The sequence below is a fragment of the Palaemon carinicauda genome, unplaced genomic scaffold (genome assembly GCF_036898095.1).
Source record: "Palaemon carinicauda isolate YSFRI2023 unplaced genomic scaffold, ASM3689809v2 scaffold474, whole genome shotgun sequence".
In the NCBI taxonomy this organism is placed as follows: domain Eukaryota; kingdom Metazoa; phylum Arthropoda; class Malacostraca; order Decapoda; family Palaemonidae; genus Palaemon; species Palaemon carinicauda.
Genome location: NW_027171733.1, coordinates 22,697 through 43,818, shown reverse-complemented (window position 1 = coordinate 43,818; position 21,122 = coordinate 22,697). Strand labels below are relative to the sequence as shown.

Sequence of the window (21,122 nt, the reverse complement as noted above, 5' to 3'; positions counted from 1 at the left end):
TGTCGTCATCCACTATAGCAAGTAAATCATATTTGAAATACTGCATATAGTTTTCTCTGTAGAATATAATTATCTGTATAGTGACTGGTTATCCAGCAATGTTTCATATTTCTCAAATGTCTGATTAATAGTTCAAAAGTGACATAATCTAGCCCTTTTGGCATGAAGGATAGATTCTAAATAGGTTTGTATATACGAAAGTCCTGATAATCGAGATAATTTCAGAATGGGTGTGGCTGTAGCCACTGTCTCAGATTGTGGATATTTACACTCGTATTTATTATTCTCGAAATAATATACTTCAGAATGTAAAGGTTTACTACACCAGTTACTTTGGATATTAGCATCAGATCAATCACTTGTTCGTGAGTTCGTTTGCTTTAGATTGCTTTGCCTTCTGCAAGACTGGGCCACTCGATTTGTTCTCTTAGTCCCTTAAAAATCCCGACATTTCATTTGACATACTATTAAGTCTCGTATCTTATTTGCAGGTCTAGTTAACACTAATCTGAATTTGAATATCCTCTAAAGATAAAACTATATTGTAATGACAGTGAGACGAGCTATCACCAACAACAACTTACAATATATTTGTTGTTTTAGAAAATTTCTAGAAATATATCAGCTAGTTCTTCGTCATTATGGACAACCGGGAGCCTTTTTCTTTAACATTTCCTATTGACGATATAGGTTATTCACGTCTATTGCTGTTTTTTTTTTTTTTTCACTCTTAATAGGCACTGTATGATTGTGCATGCCTTCCATGAATTTCACAGTGTAACAAACCCCACTTATCCTCTTAACACGTGTTTTCTCTTTTCAAATTTCTCCCTCGAAACAAGTTTAGTCAAATCTATTCTTTACCAGCAAATCTAAATGTAAATAAGTCTAAATCCAAGTCTTTAAACACCCATAAGTGTGATAAGCATACTTATGCTAACATATCATAGATTCGATATCACTAGAATGTATTTAGGTAAGATATTTATTAGAAAATTTTGCACCATCCCATCAAGAAATCTTGAAGGAACTGCTATGGTTGTTACTTTTTCCTGATATATTCGAATTTTACGTCCTTTTCAAGAACTAAGTTTTTTTTAGTCACTTTCCTATCCAGGAAACACAAGCTTGCATGCAAGATATAAATAAATGAAGGGATTCGACTTTCTGTAGCGCTTTAGCGTTGGCTATTGCGTTTGCTGAAGAACATACTCTCTCTCTCTCTCTCTCTCTCTCTCTCTCTCTCTCTCTCTCTCTCTCCTATTCTGTTACCTCATTAATGACCTCAACATAGCGCTAATCATGATATTCATCTTTATATTAATCTTCATGAGGTCAAAATTCTAAAATTAGTTAATACAGTTCTTGCTATAAGTTAAGGAGATGGTTAATTAGATAGTCTTTTGTTGGCCGGCAATGCAAGAGCCTGTGGCCTACGTAAGGTGGGGGGATAGTAACTGAACCTAGCTAGATGGTCTAGAAAACGAGAGAGAGAGAGAGAGAGAGAGAGAGAGAGAGAGAGAGAGGGGAAGAGAGAGAGAGAGAGAGAGAGAGAGAGAGAGAGAAATGGTCCCTTCGAAAGTTAAACAATTCAAATTTTCATGGTTTTGTCCTGAAGTATATAAAAAAAACAGTTCGCAGTCCTCAAACCTTTCCCTAATTTAACAGTTAGAGAGAGAGAGAGAGAGAGAGAGAGAGAGAGAGAGAGAGAGAGAGGGGGGGGGGGGATACGAGTCGCATTAATCACTGTGAATGTCCTTTGCATTAAAGTTTTGGGAGCAACATTAGCGGGGTATTTTTGGATGTTGACCTGAATTTTAAACCCGTGTATTTATCATCAATCCGTCTCCATATATTCAATATCAATAACAAATTCTCTCCCATGCTTGTTTAATATAGCCTTATTTACGTTTTCGTTCGTATTAATTCATAAATCTATTCCATAACATTTAAAATTTCGATGCTTTATGTAGCTTATACTTCCATTTAACTCATTGGTAATTTATGTATATAGCTTTTTAAACATTACTATATTCCTGCTACTTAGGATACAATATGATACTTGTCAAATATTTATGTACGAGGTAACTATTGACAATAAACTTTCTAGAAATTATACTGTAGTGCCCTGCACCTTGTGACTAACGAGGAACAGGAAACCTGCTTGTTGCAGTAGTAGTAAAAAAGTTAGAAGTAAATTGATAAAATAACTTTAAAGTTTTGTTTTGGGAAATGAGTTTCCTGATGCATTTGCTTTCCAATTTTTTATTTCTAATCATTCAGATACTGATGCTGTAACAAAGCTCTCTCTCTCTCTCTCTCTCTCTCTCTCTCTCTCTCTCTCTCAATACTATAAATGTTATTTTATATGGAATGACTGATTATATTGACGGATTAAATTACTAGAATATTAATTCATTTCATTTTTCAGAAGCTGGACACACTACTCAAGAAGATAGAAGATGAGAATCTTTCGGGGCCTATCTCAAATGTCCCTTCTGAAGACCACAAGACTCTAGAGCAAGATAATAATAATGATCATCATGCAAGGGGCATATCCCAAAGGAGATCGGCAATTATGTCTAGCCCTTCCTCTCTCTGCCCGACTCTCTGCAGCAACCGAGCTAATGATATACACTGCATTAATTATAGGTAAGTGGTTAACGAAATAAGATATTTTTTGTGTGAGAACATTAAAAGTCGAACACTCCTGTTTTTCAGGCTGTTGAAGTATCATTCAATCTTTAAATAACTTTTTAATACTAAATTTAAAAGTGTTTGGTTAAATTCTTCCTGCCAGTCCCAATGTACATCCTTTGTCCATTGTTTATAGACCAAATGCAGTTTTTATTCCAGTATTCTGTGCTTTTCCTACCAATACGATACATTTTTTTGCTTGTAGTATAAAAGAAGTTATTCCAATTTCATCCAGGCTTTTGTGTCTCCTCTCACGTTTTCATTCTCACGATTTCACAAACATCTCGACTAGTATTTCTCAGAATATCAGCACTGCCATTTTTTTCACGTTTATTAACTTTATCCAAATTTTGGCCACTTTTCTCACTTTATAAAACGGCTCTCTCAATACGTAAGTAACTCCCACAACATCCACTTGGCCCCTTATATTAATTTTCAACTCTGCACATCCATTTCAACATTCATATTTTTACCACTTACCTTCTCCTATCTTGGGCCTTCGAAATCACTAGGTGTGTCAGCCCCACCGAATCCATTGCAGATCTGATGTCACTTCTATTAAGCCTTCCTTTAACCTTTGTACTGATCCACTTCTATTTGTATAGATAAGAGTCCATATCTCTATTTGTTAATTTGATTCTAGAGACAAAATCCCACTTTCTTGATGTCATCCAAGCCCAGTTTTACTGTACCCTGTCTTCCTTTTACCATCCATTGAATTATCTTTTTTCTGCTTATCTAAAATATTTAGAGTACAGTAACAATATTAGAATAAATATATATACTATAAAAAGATTAACAAAACAATAGGAAGAGAAATATGATAAAATAGTGCTCCTGAGTGGACCCTCAAGCAAGAATTCATTAATGATAATAGCTTCTGTCTGGGCAGAGACTTGAACCAAGTGTTAGGGATATATGCCTTGATCTTCATGTGCTTGCCTCCACATTTTTAGCTTAACAACAACAACAACAACAACTTCCTAAGCATTTTAAGGAACATTTAGGATGTTGGAAAAAAATAGGAAATCACTTTTTACTGGGAATATTTACCAACTTTTAGTATGTTCGTTTGTTGGTTTTTGTGATCAACAGTGGCATATCATTTGATGTTTAACAGCAAAGTATAGAAAACCTTGTGTTTGTTTTTTACTTGGCCAATTTAGGGATAAACACTTTAGTCCACTTTTGCTGGAAACAGGCAAGACAGACTAGTGTTGTCCGGCTGTGAACTGTACAAAGAAACTTTTGGTTAAAAAGGCAATTCTTCCCGTAAAGGGAGAAGTGAGATTACATGTTCAAACTTTGATACGCAAATGTATTCGTGTTACCTCCGGCTGTATCATTTTGCGTATAGCAACTATCTTTTGGTGTGATCGGTCATCCTACTACCAAATTGTACCCTTTTACGCAAGGTGAACAGATATTATGCATTAGAAATAGCAGAATCTGTGGACATTATGCTGGTGATTCTAAAACGAAAGAATATACTTCAGATTTCGTCAAATGTATTACTTCCTTTCTTACTCACTCACTTAGTTATTACTTACTAGCTTGCTTGTTTACTTTGCTTGTTTCTTGCTTGGTTACTTTTTTGCTTGCTTATATGCTTGTTTACTTGCTTGCTTACTTACTTACTTGCTTGCTTGCTTACCTACTTACCTACTTACTTACTTACCTACTTGCTTGCTCAATTACTGACTGGCTTACTTATTTACTTATTTGATTGCTTGCGTGATTGCTTGCTTACTTGCTTGCTTACTTGATTGCTTGCTTGTGTGATTGCTTGCTTGTGTGATTGCTTGCGTGCTTACGTGATTGCTTGCGTGCTTGGTTGCTTACTTGCTTGCGTGATTGCTTGCTTGCTTGCTTGCATGATTGCTTGCTTGCTTACTTGCTTACTTGATTGCTTGCTTGTGTGATTGCTTGCATACTTACGTGATTGCTTGCGTGCTTAGTTGCTTGCTTGCATGATTGCTTGCTTGCGTGATTGCTTGATTGCTTGCTTGCTTGCTTGGTTACTTGCTTGCTTGCGTGATTGCTTGCTTGCTTGCTTGTGTGATTGCTTGCTTGCTTGCTTGTGTGATTGCTTGCTTGCTTGTGTGATTGCTTGCTTGCTTACTTGATTGCTTACTTGTTGACTTGATTGCTTACTTGCTGGCTTGCTTGCTTGTGTGATTGTTTGCTTGCCTGCTTGCTTGTGAGATTGCTTGCTTGCTTGGTTGCTTACTTGGTTGCTTACTTGCTTGCGTGATTGTTTGCTTGCTTGCAAGCAATCATGCAAGCAACCACGAATAAGAAGAATACTTATAACATAATAATTCCCATTCAAAAACTAAATCAAAGCTTATTCAGTCTCTAAACCTATTCGAATAAACGATGTTTTTCCCCAAATACCATCGTTGATCAAATTCATTTGCATGAAATAATTGCATTAGCTAAATAGTTCATAATCCAGTCGACAAACAACTGTAATCACCTCATTAGTTATGGCATAAATCTTATTATAAGTACTATTAGTTCCTCGTCTGTGTTTGCTCAAGGTAGGAAGACTGAGAATCTACACGTCTTCAATGTTTAAAGGCCGCTCATGAATGGCAGAGGCAAGTAAACAGTGACATTGCCCTATCGAATAGACAATGCCCTAGAGATACATATGATCAGCCCCCAATCCCCTCTTCATCCAAGCTATGACAAAGGATAACTCAGCAGTTAGACCTATATGCTCCCCCAAACCCCGCCCCCCCCCCCCCATCATTAGCTCACAAGGATGGTGAGGTTGCAGCAACCAAAGGAGCTAACACGTTTGAGCGGGACTCAAACCCTAGTCTGGTGTTCACCAGTCAGGGACGTTACCTGATCGGCCCACTCAACCTTGTTACCTATATGTAAAGATAACTGTTAACTTACCTTTTGAGGTGTTTTTTTAATGTCCAAAATTGATCTGTGAACCAAAATTGGTTATAAGTAATACGTGAGTTTCTTCAGTACACAAAATCTTTGTTAATGATCTGCGAACTACGAAATTTGTGTCCATGATTTAAACCAGGACCCACTTACTATTGGTGCTTCGGTTTTGGCACATATGCTAATTTCAATGGAGACTTGTTTTTTCAGTCTCGTGATATTTGAATTATGTCCCAACTCGTAGAGGGAATTCGGAGTTAATTTTTTTTCGAATTTTTGTAACTTGAGAAAAAGCTGAATATGTATATATCTATGTAAATATCAACCACAATGGTATTTAATAACGAATTCAAACTTAGGAATATATTATTATTATTATTATTATTATTATTATTATTATTATTATTACTTGCTAAGCTACAAACCCTAGCTGGAAAAGCAGGATGCTATAAGCCCAGGGGCTCCAACAGGGGAAGTAGCTCAGTGAGGAAAGGAAACAAATAAAACTAAAGTATTTAAAAGTACAGTAACAATATTAAAATAAGTAGATATACTCTAAAAATTTAACAAAATAATAGGAAGAGAAATTTGATAGAGTAGTGTGCCCGAGTGGATCATCAAACTGAGATTTGAACAGTGTGTTAGGGATATATATTCATTTTTGTATTTATGTATGTATGTATATATGTATGTATGTATGTGTATTCAGTACCAGCACCTATCAATTTTAAATGCATATTCTGTGCTTAATTATTTGTTGATGATCGTAATAAGTTGCGACAAATTTCCAACCAGGTATGAACCACTGTTAGGTCGTAGGTGGGGCAGGGATGCTGTGGGTAGCTCCTTGTGGGGAGAAGGAGGTATAGGGGTGGTACAGTGGTCAGTGTGTGTGTGAAAGAAAATGTTTTTGGAAGATATACATTACGAATCAAATTTATATACATTTTATGAATTAAGTCATGAAAAAATTTATATTGGTTATCCCAAAATTCAGCTTCTGTGTTCTTAATAGGCCCCACGTTTATTGAATTGTGCTGTAACCTTTTTATTTATTCATTTACTAAGCATATTAGCTCTAAGCAAATATACATACAAAGCCTTATTTAGTTATGTAAAGGGAATAATCTAATTTTGTATTGAATATATTAACTTTTGAATTAATAACTGATGAATAGTTTCATGTGGAAATTTCTAAAGGCAATATCATTTTGATGAAACAAAACTGGTTATTAGTGATCAACAAGATTGCAAAAAGCGTCAATACTGTCCTTAATACTTCGTGGACTAAGCAAATTGAATCGAAGGTGTGACTATAAACTTTTCCATGTTTGTACTACATTTCATCTTTAACTAGTTTAGATATTTGTCAATTTTGTGACTCTGGGAAATGGTAGTGTTTATAAATAGTTTGCTAATTGATATAAAGCTATTTTCTATGTAAGGAAATATATTACTTTAATTGATCTACAATAATCAGCAATGAAAGTATTTTGACTTTGCTAAGGGTAGTTATGAAGGACCAGTAGGCTACTTCTGTTGTTTTAATTCGAAGTCTTCCTTGAGATGTTATAACAGTTATACCATTTCTGAGTGGGGATATCTTGATGTGGTGAAAGGGTTTGCATATCGCCATGAGCAAAGCTGTACTAGTCATGACCACCTATACTAGGTTAGTTTGCTGTGAAGGATCAGACCAAAGTCTCCCACCATCACCAATCCACAATTGGTCAGCGTGCTGAGGAAAAGGCTGTGGCCAAACCCCAGACATTAATTGATGTCTGATGTATTTGTTCTGCAGTGGAATAGAAACGGCTGCATTTGTTGTTGTTGTTGTATAAGTTACAATTATAAACCAACTAAGTACAAATTTAACAATGTATAGATACTGAGGTACTTAATGAATGGAATGCTCCCATTTGCCAATGTGGTACAAAACTAATCAAAAGTGTTTCTCCTAAACATCGCTTCCACAGCTATAGAATGTAGGAAATTGTGACGCCCAGCAGTAGTTTTACTCTTTATTTAAGATTACTGTTTAGCAACCAAATTCTAAAGTATTTATCTATATAGAATCATGTTAGTGTTTCCAGGTGATTGTAGGCGACTTTCAATGTGTTTCTCATCTTGCAATAATCGTAGATTTTCCTAAAACACAAATTGTCTTGTTTATGATAATGCTTTCTTTACGGCTCAGAGTGGGGTTAGAGGTCTAGACTCTAGCCCGTACTGGCGACTGTAAATTGCCTCTCATATAGTTTGGCCAATAGGTGAACTTTTAATGCTTTAATTTTGAAACCGAGGTACCATTTAGATTTTGAATTTATTTCCGTTTTATTTCCATCGAGATATTTACTATTATTTTTCCTATGTTGGTTGTAGAATCGTATTTGTTTAGCAAGAATCTATTAATAAGTTCAAATTGGTTTGTGTGTGGGTATTGTGTGGAGAGAAGTAACAATGACCCTCACCAGTTAAAGGTTATTTGGGAATAATATTCTTAAATTCATGCTTCAGTTGAGTCATTTCATTCAGTTAACATCGACAGTAAGCAAGGCGAGTATTTCGCATTACTAGATCAGTTCTCGATTTTTGTCTTTTCATAGCCTATAGGCAAATTGTCTTTATATATCAGGGAAATATAATTAGCTGTATCCACGTTCAAGTGAGTTCAATTGCCGTAACCCTGTCTACTGATTCAGATAATAAGTGACACAAGATTAGAGTTGATTTTTACGGGGTCCTAGATCATCATCATTATATCTTTTTTACACCAGAGGATGTTGTCCATGGTCTGGGGTGACTCACCACGGGGCCAATCAATATTGGTGACATTTACCCACTTCTGAAGTTTTATCTCTTTGCTTGAGGGTACACTCGGCCACACTATTCAATCTAATTTCTCTTCCTCTTGTTTTGTTATAGTTTTTATAGTTTATTTAGGAAATGTTTGTTTAGGTGTTGCTGTTTTTAAGATATTTTATTTTTCCTCGTTTTCTTTCTTCACTGGGCTATTTTCCCTGTTGGGGCTCCTGGATTTATAGCATCCTGCCTTTCCAACTAGCGTTGTAGCTTAGCAAGTAATAATAATAGTAATCATTTTAGAAATTCCAGACCTTCGTATCTTATGGACGAGTAGCAAACCTTCCCTTGGTGTTCCTGTTTAAACTAATTGTTAAAACATGTGAACTAAAAGGGGTCTTTGAGATACCACTGGATTTCATGGAATTTTGACTTTAGTTTAATCTATCGCTTTTGAAAGTCCTGGTTAATCGCGTATTGGGAAGAGAGAGAGAGAGAGTATTAGTGAACTTCAGAGGATAGGGAAAAGTAAGTTGTTAATTGTATATGTTTTTGGGATGACGTAGCAATTCGTAAAGAATACATTAGAAGCGTTGAACTGTCATCGAAGCTTCATCCAAAAAATGTAGTCTTTTTCGAAAGAATCAATCCTAGATTACAAATCCATTGACTTGATTTTTTCGGTCAACGATCCTGGGACAATGTTCAAAGACATTTTGTTAATCTTGCTGAACTTGCAATGTAGCAGGTAACTTAGATGGCTGCTTTTCCGGTCCCATACAACAGGGGAAGAACCCCGCTCGCTACAAGACCTCCACTGTCATTTAATCTTGTTCGTTCAGAGCATTCAACATTTCCTATCACATGTAGCTCATTTACTGCTAAATCGTCAGATATGTGCTCAGATATACTCTGTAACGTTTACAACTCTTCCAATAGGCTCAAATCACATATTGCTCATTTACTTTGAATAATGAATTAAAAATGTCCGCTGTACACTGTGAATTTGTAAGCCAAGATTTTAATTCACGTCTGTGACGACAGTATTGAAATGGAATTTAGATATTTTTCTGTTTAACCATATAAGCATAAGCAATACCCTTGCCCAATTGATACTGGCTTGCTTTGTAATGGTTAGAAATTCTCTCATCTTTATGCCCCTTGCGTCAATAGGCGTAGGAGATGATGATGATGATGATGATTGTTATATGCAAGGTCTATTCACACATTAGTAATATGATGAAGTAAAGGTTTAGATTGTTTCCAATTGTACATAGTTGAGTCGAAGTTTCCAATTTTCTTTTAAGGGAAAAAGAATACTGTGAACATGGAGAAATTACAGGTGTTGAGAGAGAGAGAGAGAGAGAGAGAGAGAGAGAGAGAGAGAGAGAGAGAGAGAGAGAGAGAGAGAGAAAGAAAGAAATATTCGCACGTTTAATTCCAACTTAGATGTCAACTCTGTTCCCCTTCACCAATTTATATCCTTCGGACATCCTCTTCGACTACAGTGACCCCCTACCTTCTTAGTGACCCCCTACCTTCTTAGTGACCCCCTACCTTCTTAGTGACCCCCTACCTCCTTAGTGACCCCCCTACATTCTTAGTGACCCCCTACCTTCTTAGTGACCCCCTACCTTCTTAGTGACCCCCTACCTTCTCAGTGACCCCTCCCCTTGGCCCTGTAAATATTAATACCGTCAATTATGTTTTCTTTATATTTTCCTTCAAAATGTATTATAATTTGTTGTGATTAACTTCATGGAATAACATGAGTTGGAGGGAAAATTATTGCACTAGTATACTAGACCTTACAAAATTCTTCAGCCCAGCGAAACAAAAGCAATAAATTACTCTTCATTGCTTCATTTTAATGAATGAATATTATACTTTTTACATCCGATATAAAAAAAGCTTCCTAATTTGCTCTGAATCTTGTCGAGTGTCGATTCATTTATCAGCTGGATAAAACAATAATTTTACTAATTCATACATTAAAGTTCTGGCTTCAGTACGTCCACGAAAATTCATTTTCATTTAAACACTTAAAACCACTTACTCGATTATTTTAGCTTGCTTGAATGGTTTTTTCCTTGTCCTGTACTATACGGAAAGCCCCGGTGCATTGGAGGACCTACAAGATTTGTTTGTCTTATACATTCTTAAGTATTTAGAGTATCATATTGCATAATCTACATTGATTGTCATTAACGATGCCATGAGATTTCCTGAATTTAAACAAGTTTTCATCTTCTTTTGAAAGCCTTAATATCACCTATCCTTTGGATGTAGGTTAGGTGCTTCTTATAGAATTTTGGGAACACATATTTGAAAGCTCAACAACTCACAAATATTCTTGTGTCTGTTATGTGTTACCTTCACGATGTATACCAATTATCTTATTTATGTTGAACGTCCAGTTATGATAATTTGATGTCTCATGCAAGATCTTAAATTTATTCTAAGGTTAATAGGCAAGGCAGTGTTGTTCAATCAGTAGAGTGCTAATATCTTCTAGTAGTGGGACATATTTCATTAATCTTTCTTCTCTGTTTATTATGATTTGCAACTTCTTCCTAAGTTACACTTCGGGTATGTTGTAATAGATAGTTAGTGTTGACGATCCTGACATCAACTCAGTTACTCCAAGTTTCTTAACAATGCCCTTCCAGATATTTCTTTACGAAAGCAATATTTCTAAGGTGATTTCCAGAGAGAGAGAGAGAGAGAGAGAGAGAGAGAGAGAGAGAGAGAGAGAGAGAGACAAGTTACAGTCCAGCGCTTCACCTATGTAACGAACTCGACTGAATAGCAAAGCCAAGATGCCATTAGGCATGAAATTTATTTATGTCACTATATGTCCCCAAAGTCTTGAAAGGTTTTAAGGCCAGCCATGCATGGTAAGGGAAAGTGACAATGCCTTGCTCTCTCTCTCTCTCTCTCTCTCTCTCTCTCTCTCTCTCTCTCTCTCTCTCTCTCTCTCTCAATACTTGTTGTTGTATATGGAATGATAGCATTAATAAATAAAATTACTAGAATATTAATTAATTTCCTTTTTTTCAGAGGATGGACACAGTCGTCAAGATGATGATGATCTTTCTAAGCAGTATCTCGAATGCCCTTCTGAAGACCACAAGACTCTATAGCAAGATAATCATCATCATCATCATCATGCAGGAGCCATATCTCAAGAAGGTTGGGCAATCATGGCTGGCCATTCCTCTCTCTTCCCGACTCTCTGCAGCAACCGAGCTACAAATAGACACAATTATAGGTAAGTGGTTAACTAAATGAAATATTTTTTGAGTGTGTGGGAACATTTAAAGTCGAACACTCCTGTTTTTCTGGCTGTTGATGTATCATTCAATCTTTAAATAACTTTTTAATACTAAATCTAAAAGTGTTTTGGTTAAATTCTTCCTGCCAGTCCCAAATGTACTATTATTATTATTATTATTATTATTATTATTATTATTATTATTATTATTATTATTATTATTATTATTATTACTAGCTAAACTACAACCCTAGTTGGAAAAGCAAGATGCTACAATCACAAGGGCTCCAACAGGGAAAAACAGTCCAGTAAGGAAAGGAAATAATAAATAAATAATTTAAGAAGTAATGAACACTTAAAAAAGATATTTTAAAAACATTAATATCATTAAAACAGGTTTTATTCTTGCATTCTGTGCTCTCTCTCTCTCTCTCTCTCTCTCTCTCTCTCTCTCTCTCTCTCTCTCTCTCTCTCTCTCTCTCTCTCTCTCTCTCTCTACTAGTAATATACATTCATTTGCTTATAGTATGAACAATTCTATTCTAACTTATCCTGGCTTATGTCTCGTCTCACATTTTCACAGACATCTCAACAAGTACTTCCTGAAATATCAACACGGCCACTTTTTTTACGTTTATTAACTTTATCCAAACATTTTTTCACTTTTCTCACTTTATAAAATTTTTAATCTTGTCTTCATTACACTTTATAAAAGCAACTTTAATGTTCTTTCTTTATCATACTGTTTCTCCTACCCTCCTTTCTTTCTTTTTCTCTCGTTCTTTCTTCCTTCCTTCCTTCCTTCCTTCCTTCTCCTTTCTTTTTCTTTCTTTCTTCATTCCTTCCGTCTCCATGATTTTTATAATTTCTGTTTGTGAAAGTTGACCAAAGCACTTAGTCTTTTTAACTGAGCCTTCAACACCATACAATATTGACCGTGTCTATAATAAAATATCTGATCCTGTCTCTTCTCATTACTCTACACATCCATTTCAACATTCATATTTCTACCATTTCCATTTTTCTATCTTGACCCTTCAAAATCACTAATGTGGCAGTCTCCCAAAACCAATGTAGATCTAACGTCACTTATATTAAACCTTCCTTTAACCTTTGCACTGATCCCCTTCTATTGGTATAGTTAATTTCTGAATCCATATCTCTTTGTTAATTTGACTCTAGATACAAGATCCAACTTTCTTGATGTCATCCAAGCCCAGTTTGACTGTACCCTGTCTTCCTTCTACCACTCACTAAATTATCTTTTTTCTGCTTATCTAGAATATTTAGAGTACAGTAACAACATTAGAATTAATATATATACTATAAAAACTTTGACAAAAACACTTGGAAGAGAAATTTGATAGAATATTGTTCCTGAGTGGACCCTCAAGCAAGAATTCATTTATGATAATGGCTTCTGGCTGGGCACAGACTTGAACTGAGTGTTAGGGATATATGCCTTGAGCTTTATGTGCTTGACTCCACATTTTTAGCCCAACAACAACAACTTCCTAAGCATTTTAAGGAACATTTAGGATGTTGGAAAAAAATAGGAAATCACTTTTTACTGGGAATATTTACCAACTTTTAGTATGTTCGTTTGTTGGTTTTTGTGATCAACAGTGGGGTATCATATGATGTTTATCAGCAAAGTATATAAACCCTTGTGTTTGTTTTTTACTTGGCCAATTTCTTTGGCCAATTTAGGGATAAACACTTTAGTCCACTTTTGCTGGAAACAGGCAAGACAGACTAGTGTTGTCCGGCTGTGAACTGCACAAAGAAACTTAAGGTTACAAAGGCAATGTTCAAAATTTGATACGCAAATGTATTCGTGTTACCTCCACCTGTATCATTTTGCGTTTAGCAACTTTTTTTTTTTTTTTTTGCTGTGATCAGTCAGCCTACTACCAAATTGTGTCATTTTACGTAGGGTTAGAAAATATTCAGATTTAGAAATAGCAGAATGTGTGGACTTTATGCTGGTGATTATTAAACTGAATGTATTTTGTATTTCGTCAAATGTATTATCTACTCGCTTGCTTGCTTGCATACCTTCCTACTTACTTACTTACTTACTTACCTACCTGTCTACCTACTTACTTACTTCATTACCTACCTACCTATTTACTTACTTACTTCATTACCTACCTACCTACTTACTTACTTACTTACTTACTTGCTTATTTACTTATTTACTTACTTACTTCACGCATAACGCAGAGACCTACCAGATATATTTATCTCATCTTGAATATTTTGTGTATCACACAGGATAATGGGTGTTAATTGTTAACTTACCGTAATTTCGTTAAAAGATTAAAAAAAAAATACTGAACATTGGTGAATTCGAAATGCTGTGATGATTGTCAAGTTTTGGATTCAATATAGAATATAAAGCTTTGAATTAATTTTTGAATGAAAATTTGTGGGTTATAAATATTATTCTTCTTCGTGCTTTGGATACCTTAGAATAGAGTGTCATAAGAAGAAAGATATTTTTAGTTTTCATCATTTAATTGGTACTGACATCTTAAATTAATTACGTTTTGTGAATTAATGAACGTCTTCTACAATTATATATTGATAATAATAGCGGAGTCTTGGAATATATAAAAAAACAGTAATTAGCACTCCATTTTTTTAATCTTATTATTTCACTTTAAGGACGTCTTCGAGGTCCTATCACACAGGGGAACTCTACTCACTACTACAGCACCTACAAGATCTGTTTGTCGTATGCATTCTTAGGTATTTCGCCTATCACACTGAATAATTTCTGTATTGTCAAATTCACATAATCGAAGCACCCATTAACTTCTCTCTCTCTCTCTCTCTCTCTCTCTCTCTCTCTCTCTCTCTCTCTCTCTCTCTCTCTCTCTCTCTCTCTCTCTCTCTCTCTGGAAGTCAATCAATTTGTGAGTGAATGACTTTGTGATAGTCTAAAGAACAACTACAGCTTATTCAAATCAGCTCAGGGGTAACGGACACAAACTGGAATTGAAGAGATACGACACCACTTAATGTGGAAATTTCTTTACATACAAAATAGCAAATTCTTGGAATAGACTTCCAGCGGATGTATTGAACAGTAACACTTAGGTAAACGAGTTCAAAAATAAGTTAGACAAGATCATAATATCTTAAGTTGTCATTTGAGATGGTAACAGCGAGTTTCAATAGTCAGTCCTGGAAATAACACAGGTGATGACGATGTTCACGATGAACTCGCCATTGTCCTAGTTTGCCTTATTCTTTAGTGACGTATTTCTGAGGTCATTATAACATAACACTTCACAGAAAGTTACGACTGGACTTGTCCACTATAGGTCAATGCGAGCTGGACAATCAGTTAGCGGTTGTCCATAGTTTGGTTTTGGAAAGAGACAGACTCGACTGGCGTTATCCTTAGTAGCCAAACTTACTTTTACAGATAAAGTTTATTTGATTTTTGGATCACCTGAAGATCCACTATCTTAAATTTTCTCGTCTGAAGATCCACCACCCTAAGCGAGGATCTTTAGGTGATAGTTTAAAGCTTAATAAAATACTTAATCATGAAATCAAAGTAATTTATTAAAACGTACCATAATAACCAAAATCTGAACTCGTTAATGTGGATATTGTGCTACGATCTGTTCACATAACTTCTCAAAACCATTTTTAGGAAATCTGTCACATGAATTGCTGTAGGTAGGACAGTGCCATAGCCTCTGTACCTTGGTCTTCCACTGTCTTGGGTTAGAGTTCTCTTGCTTGAGGGTACACTCGGGTACACTATTCTTTCTTGTTTCTCTTCCTCTTGTTTTTTATGTTTTTATAGTTTATATTTTTATAGTTTATATATGAAAAATTTATTCTAATCTCATTGTTCTTAAAATAATTTATTTTGATTGTTAATTACTTTTCCTTTCCTCACTGGGCTATTTTCCCTGTTGGAGCCCTCAGGCTTATAGCATCCTTCTTTTCGAACTAGGGTTGTAGCTTCGCAAGTAATAATAATAATAATAATAATAATAATAATAATAATAATAATGAGTTTAACAATTCTTGCAGTCACGCATTGCCTTTATATAGCATAATATATAGATTTCTTTAGTAATTCCAGGACCGCCTAACGTTACTGGATTTGCATAGAAGATTGAAACAAACATCCCCCCTCCTCCAATTCGTTCACTTCAGGAATACGTGTTATAAAGTATGAACACACTTTTGCGTTCACAGTCTATAACTATAACTTTGACTATATCTATAACTGTTATACTGCAGTACAACAATCTTTGTAATTTGTGAAATTTTACTGAAATTTTAACTAGTAAAGTAAGGCAAAAAAAAATTCAGTAGGTATGTTACTCAGTGAACTAGTTACCCCTCATTTGTGGCTAATAGTTTATTGAGGTGTGGTGTTTTTTGACAATTTAATTAAGACAACCAATGAATTGTGACTTGTTCAACAAATAAACCTCTTGTATTTGTTCGTGCTAACATGAATCTCTTGTAACTAAATAGTATTTTATGCCTGGCAGTCAACTCGGCTGTTGACATTGGATAGTTAACTAGTGACAAGTATCTTAAGCTTGGAAGGAATGTTAAACTATTTTGGGAAAAATCTAATTGAAGTACAGTAGGCAAAAGAATTCTACGGGAGGGATACGCCAGCTATCACTATACTAGAAGGGGGTGTACTCACCAGCGCCACCTGTGGCCAGGTACTACAGTACTTCTTGTTGACACCTCCTCAATTTTTCCTCTGTCGTGCTTCCGGCAAGACGTTCTGGGATACGCTTATAATCTTGGAGTATTGTTCACGGCTTTTGGTGAAGTATTTCTCTCAGATTTCGGCTGTCGCTATACTGGAAAACTTCTCTATTAGCTTAGATAGCTTTTATATAGTTCTGTTTAATGGTTAACGATCTTTTTGCTTGATTTGGAATCCCCCTTGACTAACTCTTTGATTCAAGATGTCTGACCTTTCACAAGCCCCACCCCATAGACGATGTAGGTCTTGTAATAGGCGTATTCCGAAGGCCTCGGTAGATCCTCACACCGCTTGTTCTGACTGTAGGGAAAGACCCTGTCAGTTGGAAGATCGATGTGAGGAATGCGCCGGTCTTTCGGAACTTGAATTTGTTCGATTCCTGAAATATTTAACCAAGTTAGAGAGAGAGAGAGTTAGGAGGAGTTCTTCTCGCTCTTCACTTTTTTCCTCACCTCATGATCCTCAACCTTTTCCTCCCCCTGTAGTGGCTACCCCCGAACCTACTATTAGTACTCAACCTGATATGTCCGTTGTTTTGCGTGCCATTCAGGCTTTAGGTGACAAAGTGGAATCGGTGGTTAGTGATCATAAGTCTCTTATGGCAGAAGTCAAAGAACTTAAGGTCAAAAGTGCAGTGGGAGGTGATAGTGCCAGTGCTGTGACGAGTGCTAGTGTCAGTGCGGTGCCAAGTGCTAGTGTCAGTGTCAGTGTGGTGCGTGAGGGTACTTCTGTGCGTGCCAGTCGTCCTCCCAGTCCGGGACCTCTTGCAAGCTCCCAAGCCCAGGGGAGAAGCAATGTCGAAGGGCAAAAGGGTTCGGCAGGCCTTGATCGGCGCACGGAAGTATCCTCGGTGGTTGCGGGCGTGTCTTACAGAGACCGTCACTCCCACCCGCAGACGATTGAGCCCGTCTTTTACTCGTCTGCTGAAGCTATGTCAGGGAGAAAACGCTGGACTCAGGTCTCAAGACCTCTCAAACGCAAAGTCCAGACCTCAAGAGCTCAACCTGGTTGCAGTCATTGGATTAGCTCTGACTCTCCGCAGTCATCAGGTGACTGCACTCCTCCTAAGAGGGGTAAGGTGATGCCGCAACAGACCTCATCTTCTGTTAAGGCTTTGCCTCAGCAGACCTTAGCGTCTGTCGACCCCAAGTTGACTTTGCTGCAGTCCATGCAGTCACAGCTTGCGGTCTTAATGCGTGAGTGTCAGGCTGAGAAGGTTACGCCTCCTCCTGCGATCGCTCCGCCTAACCGCAGTCCAGTCTGCCAGGCGTACGAAGTTGAGGCTCCTCAGGATACCTTACCGCGTACTGAGTTGCCAGTTTCCAGCGGTGTGCAGCTACCTCCGCCTTCCTTAAGGCAACCTCAGCAATGGGAGCAGGAAGCTTATGCCTTACTTCCTCCGCTTCCGCTTGCGGTTCCACCAGCGAGGCAACAATCTCTTGAGGTACGACAACCTCTTCCATCCATGAGGCAGCCTCCTCAGCACTCGCTGCAGCGACCTCAACCCTCCTCAAGGCGAGAGCCTCAACACCTTAGCCTAGCACCTCAGGAACCTCAACTCGCGAGACAAGAACTGCGTTCTGCGCAGCCGCTACCTCAACTCTCGCAGCTCACACCTCAGGAACCTCAACTCGTTCCTCAGGAACCTGCTACTGCGCATCCGCAACCCTTACAGCAAGCGCAACTCTTGAGACAAGACACTCATGCCAGGAGTCAGCCACCTCAACCCATGCGCCTACCTTCCTCTACTCTTCCTGACCAGTCTTTGCAGCCTGAACCTCAGGTTTTAACTCAGCAACAGAGACTTGAGGATGAAACCACAAGCGTTTATGCACCCGCTTGTTCTGATTCTGCTGTTCAGCATACCACTGTTACCTTACCTCTCACTTCGCTACACTCTGGTGATGAGGTTTCTGAGGAGGAAGCTGCGCACTTGGATCCCTCATCAGACGTGGAAGAAACCAAGTCTTCTCCTCTACCCATTGACTTTCGTAAGGTCCTGGCTCTTTTCAGAGAGGTATACCCGGACCATTTTGTTTCTGCTACCCCACGCTCTCCTCCATCTGAGTTTTCGCTGGGCATGCAGCCTATTAAGTCAACGTATACTAAGCTCGTCTTTGCTAGGTCCTCTAAGAGAGCTTTAAGAATTTTAGGAGAGTGGTTGCAGTCTAAACAGCAACTAGGGAAGACTTCCTTTATGTTCCCACCTACTAAGCTCACTTCTAAAGCGGGCGTATGGTATGCCACAGGAGAGGAACCAGGCTTGGGAGTACCTGCCTCTGCCCAGGCTGACTTCTCAAGTTTGGTCGACTCTCCTCGTAGAACAGCAATGAGGCGCTCTAAGGTTTGCTGGACCTTCTCCGATCTAGACCACTTCCTAAAGGGTGTATTTCGTGCCTTTGAGATGTTCAATTTTCTAGACTGGTGCCTGGGGGCCCTTAGCAAGAAGACCTCCCCTGCGGACAAGGACTCGGCCATGCTTTTAATGTCCTGCATGGATAAAGCAATTAGGGATGGATCTGGCGAGCTTGCTTCAATGTTTGTGTCAGGAGTTCTTAAGAAAAGGGAGCAGCTTTGCACCTTTCTTTCTTCCAGCATCACACCTTGTCAAAGGTCTCAACTCCTTTTCGCTCCGCTCTCTAAGTTCTTGTTTCCCGAAGAGCTTGTCAAGGACTTGTCTGCGGCCCTGATTCAAAAGGACACTCATGATCTTGTGGCCTCTTCAGCTCGTAAGACTAAGGTTGCTCCCTCAGTCCCCAGGACTTATCGCACCCCAATGGCTGATACTCCTGCTACAAGGTTTATTCCGCCCTTTCGTGGTAGAGCCCCCAGCCGAGGAAGCTCCCGTCCAGACTCTTCCAGGAGCAAGTCTAGGAAAGGTTCCAAGACTTCAAAAGGCAAACACTGACTCTCCTCCTCTCCAGACAGCAGTAGGAGCCAGACTCAAGATCTTCTGGCAAGCCTGGGAAAAGAGAGGTGCAGACGCCCAGTCTGTCAGGTGGCTGAGGGAGGGTTACAGGATACCATTCTGCCGCAAACCCCCTCTGACCACTTCTCCCATCAACCTCTCTCCCAACTACAAGGAAAAGGACAAGAGGCTAGCGTTGCACCAGGAGGTGTCGCTCCTGTTACAGAAGAAGGCAGTGGTTATAGTCCGGGACCATCAATCCCCGGGCTTCTACAACCGTCTCTTTCTGGTGGCCAAGAAGACAGGAGGTTGGAGACCGGTGCTGGACGTCAGCGCGCTCAATGCTTATGTCACCAAGCAGACGTTCACTATGGAGACGACGAAGTCGGTCCTAGCAGCGGTCAGGCAGGAGGACTGGATGGTCTCGTTGGATCTGAAAGATGCTTACTTTCACGTTCCTATTCATCCAGACTCCCAACCTTTCCTGAGATTCGTTTTTGGAAAGGTTGTGTACCAATTCCAAGCCCTGTGTTTTGGCCTAAGCACAGCTCCTATGGTGTTTACGCATCTGATGAGGAATATTGCAAAATTCCTCCACTTATCGGACATCAGAGCCTCCCTTTATTTAGACGACTGGCTGTTGAGAGCCTCCACGAGTCGTCGCTGTCTGGAGAGTCTCAACTGGACTTTGGACTTGATCAAGGAACTGGGTCTGTTAGTCAACTTAGAAAAGTCCCAGCTCATTCCCTCCCAATCCATTGTTTACCTGGGAATGGAGATTCGGAGTCAGGATTTTCGGGCTTTTCCATCGGCCCCAAGGATAAGCCAAGCCCTAGATTGCATCCGGAGCATGCTGAAGAGGAGCAGTTGCTCGGTGAGACAGTGGATGAGTCTCACAGGGACCCTTTCATCGTTAGCCCTGTTCGTCGAGCTAGGGAGACTCCACCTCCGCCCTCTCCAATTCCATCTAGCAGCTCATTGGGACAAGGATTTAACGCTCGAAGCAGTCTCTATCCCGGTCTCCAAAGAGATGAAGACCACTCTCTTGTGGTGGCAGACCAACCTCCTTTTCAGGGAGGGCCTATCGTTAGCGATTCAGACCCCCAATCTTCATCTCTTCTCGGATGCATCAGACTCGGGCTGGGGCGCGACCTTGAACGGACAGGAATACTCGGGAACGTGGAACAAGGAACAGGAAACGCTCCACATCAACTGCAAGGAGCTACTGGCAGTTCATTTGGCCCTATTGAACTTCAAGTCCCTCCTGCTAGGCAAGGTGGTGGAGGTGAACTCCGACAACACCACAGCCTTGGCTTACATCTCCAAGCAGGGAGGGACCCATTCGAGGAGCCTGTACGAGATAGCAAGGGACCTCCTCATTTGGTCAAGAAGTCTAAACCTCACCCTAGTTACGAGGTTCATTCAGGGCAACATGAACGTCTCAGCAGATCGCCTAAGCAGAAAAGATCAGGTCATCCCCACGGAATGGACCCTTCACAAGAGCGTGTGCAACAGACTTTGGACCTTGTGGGGTCAGCCGACAATAGATCTGTTTGCCACCTCCATGACCAAGAGGCTTCCTTTGTACTGTTCCCCAGTTCCAGACCCAGCAGCAGTTCATGTGGATGCTTTTCTGCTGAATTGGTCCCATCTCGACCTTTACGCATTCCCACCGTTCAAGATCATAAACAAAGTCATTCAGAAGTTCATCTCGCACGAAGGGACACGGCTGACGCTGGTTGCTCCCCTTTGGCCTGCAAGAGAATGGTTCA

The 21,122-nt window shown here is 38.9% G+C and overlaps 1 long non-coding RNA gene across 3 annotated transcripts in view; it reads left to right on the top strand.

Moving 5' to 3' along the window:
* Positions 1-21,122, top strand: part of LOC137636976 (uncharacterized) — a 39,401-nt gene that overhangs the window by 15,408 nt on the left and 2,871 nt on the right. For all 3 annotated transcript variants that reach the window (XR_011043319.1, XR_011043321.1, XR_011043320.1), the window contains exons 2-3: positions 2,432-2,652; positions 11,467-11,677. This is a non-coding gene — a long non-coding RNA (uncharacterized lncRNA). The remainder of the gene's footprint in view (positions 1-2,431; positions 2,653-11,466; positions 11,678-21,122) is intronic.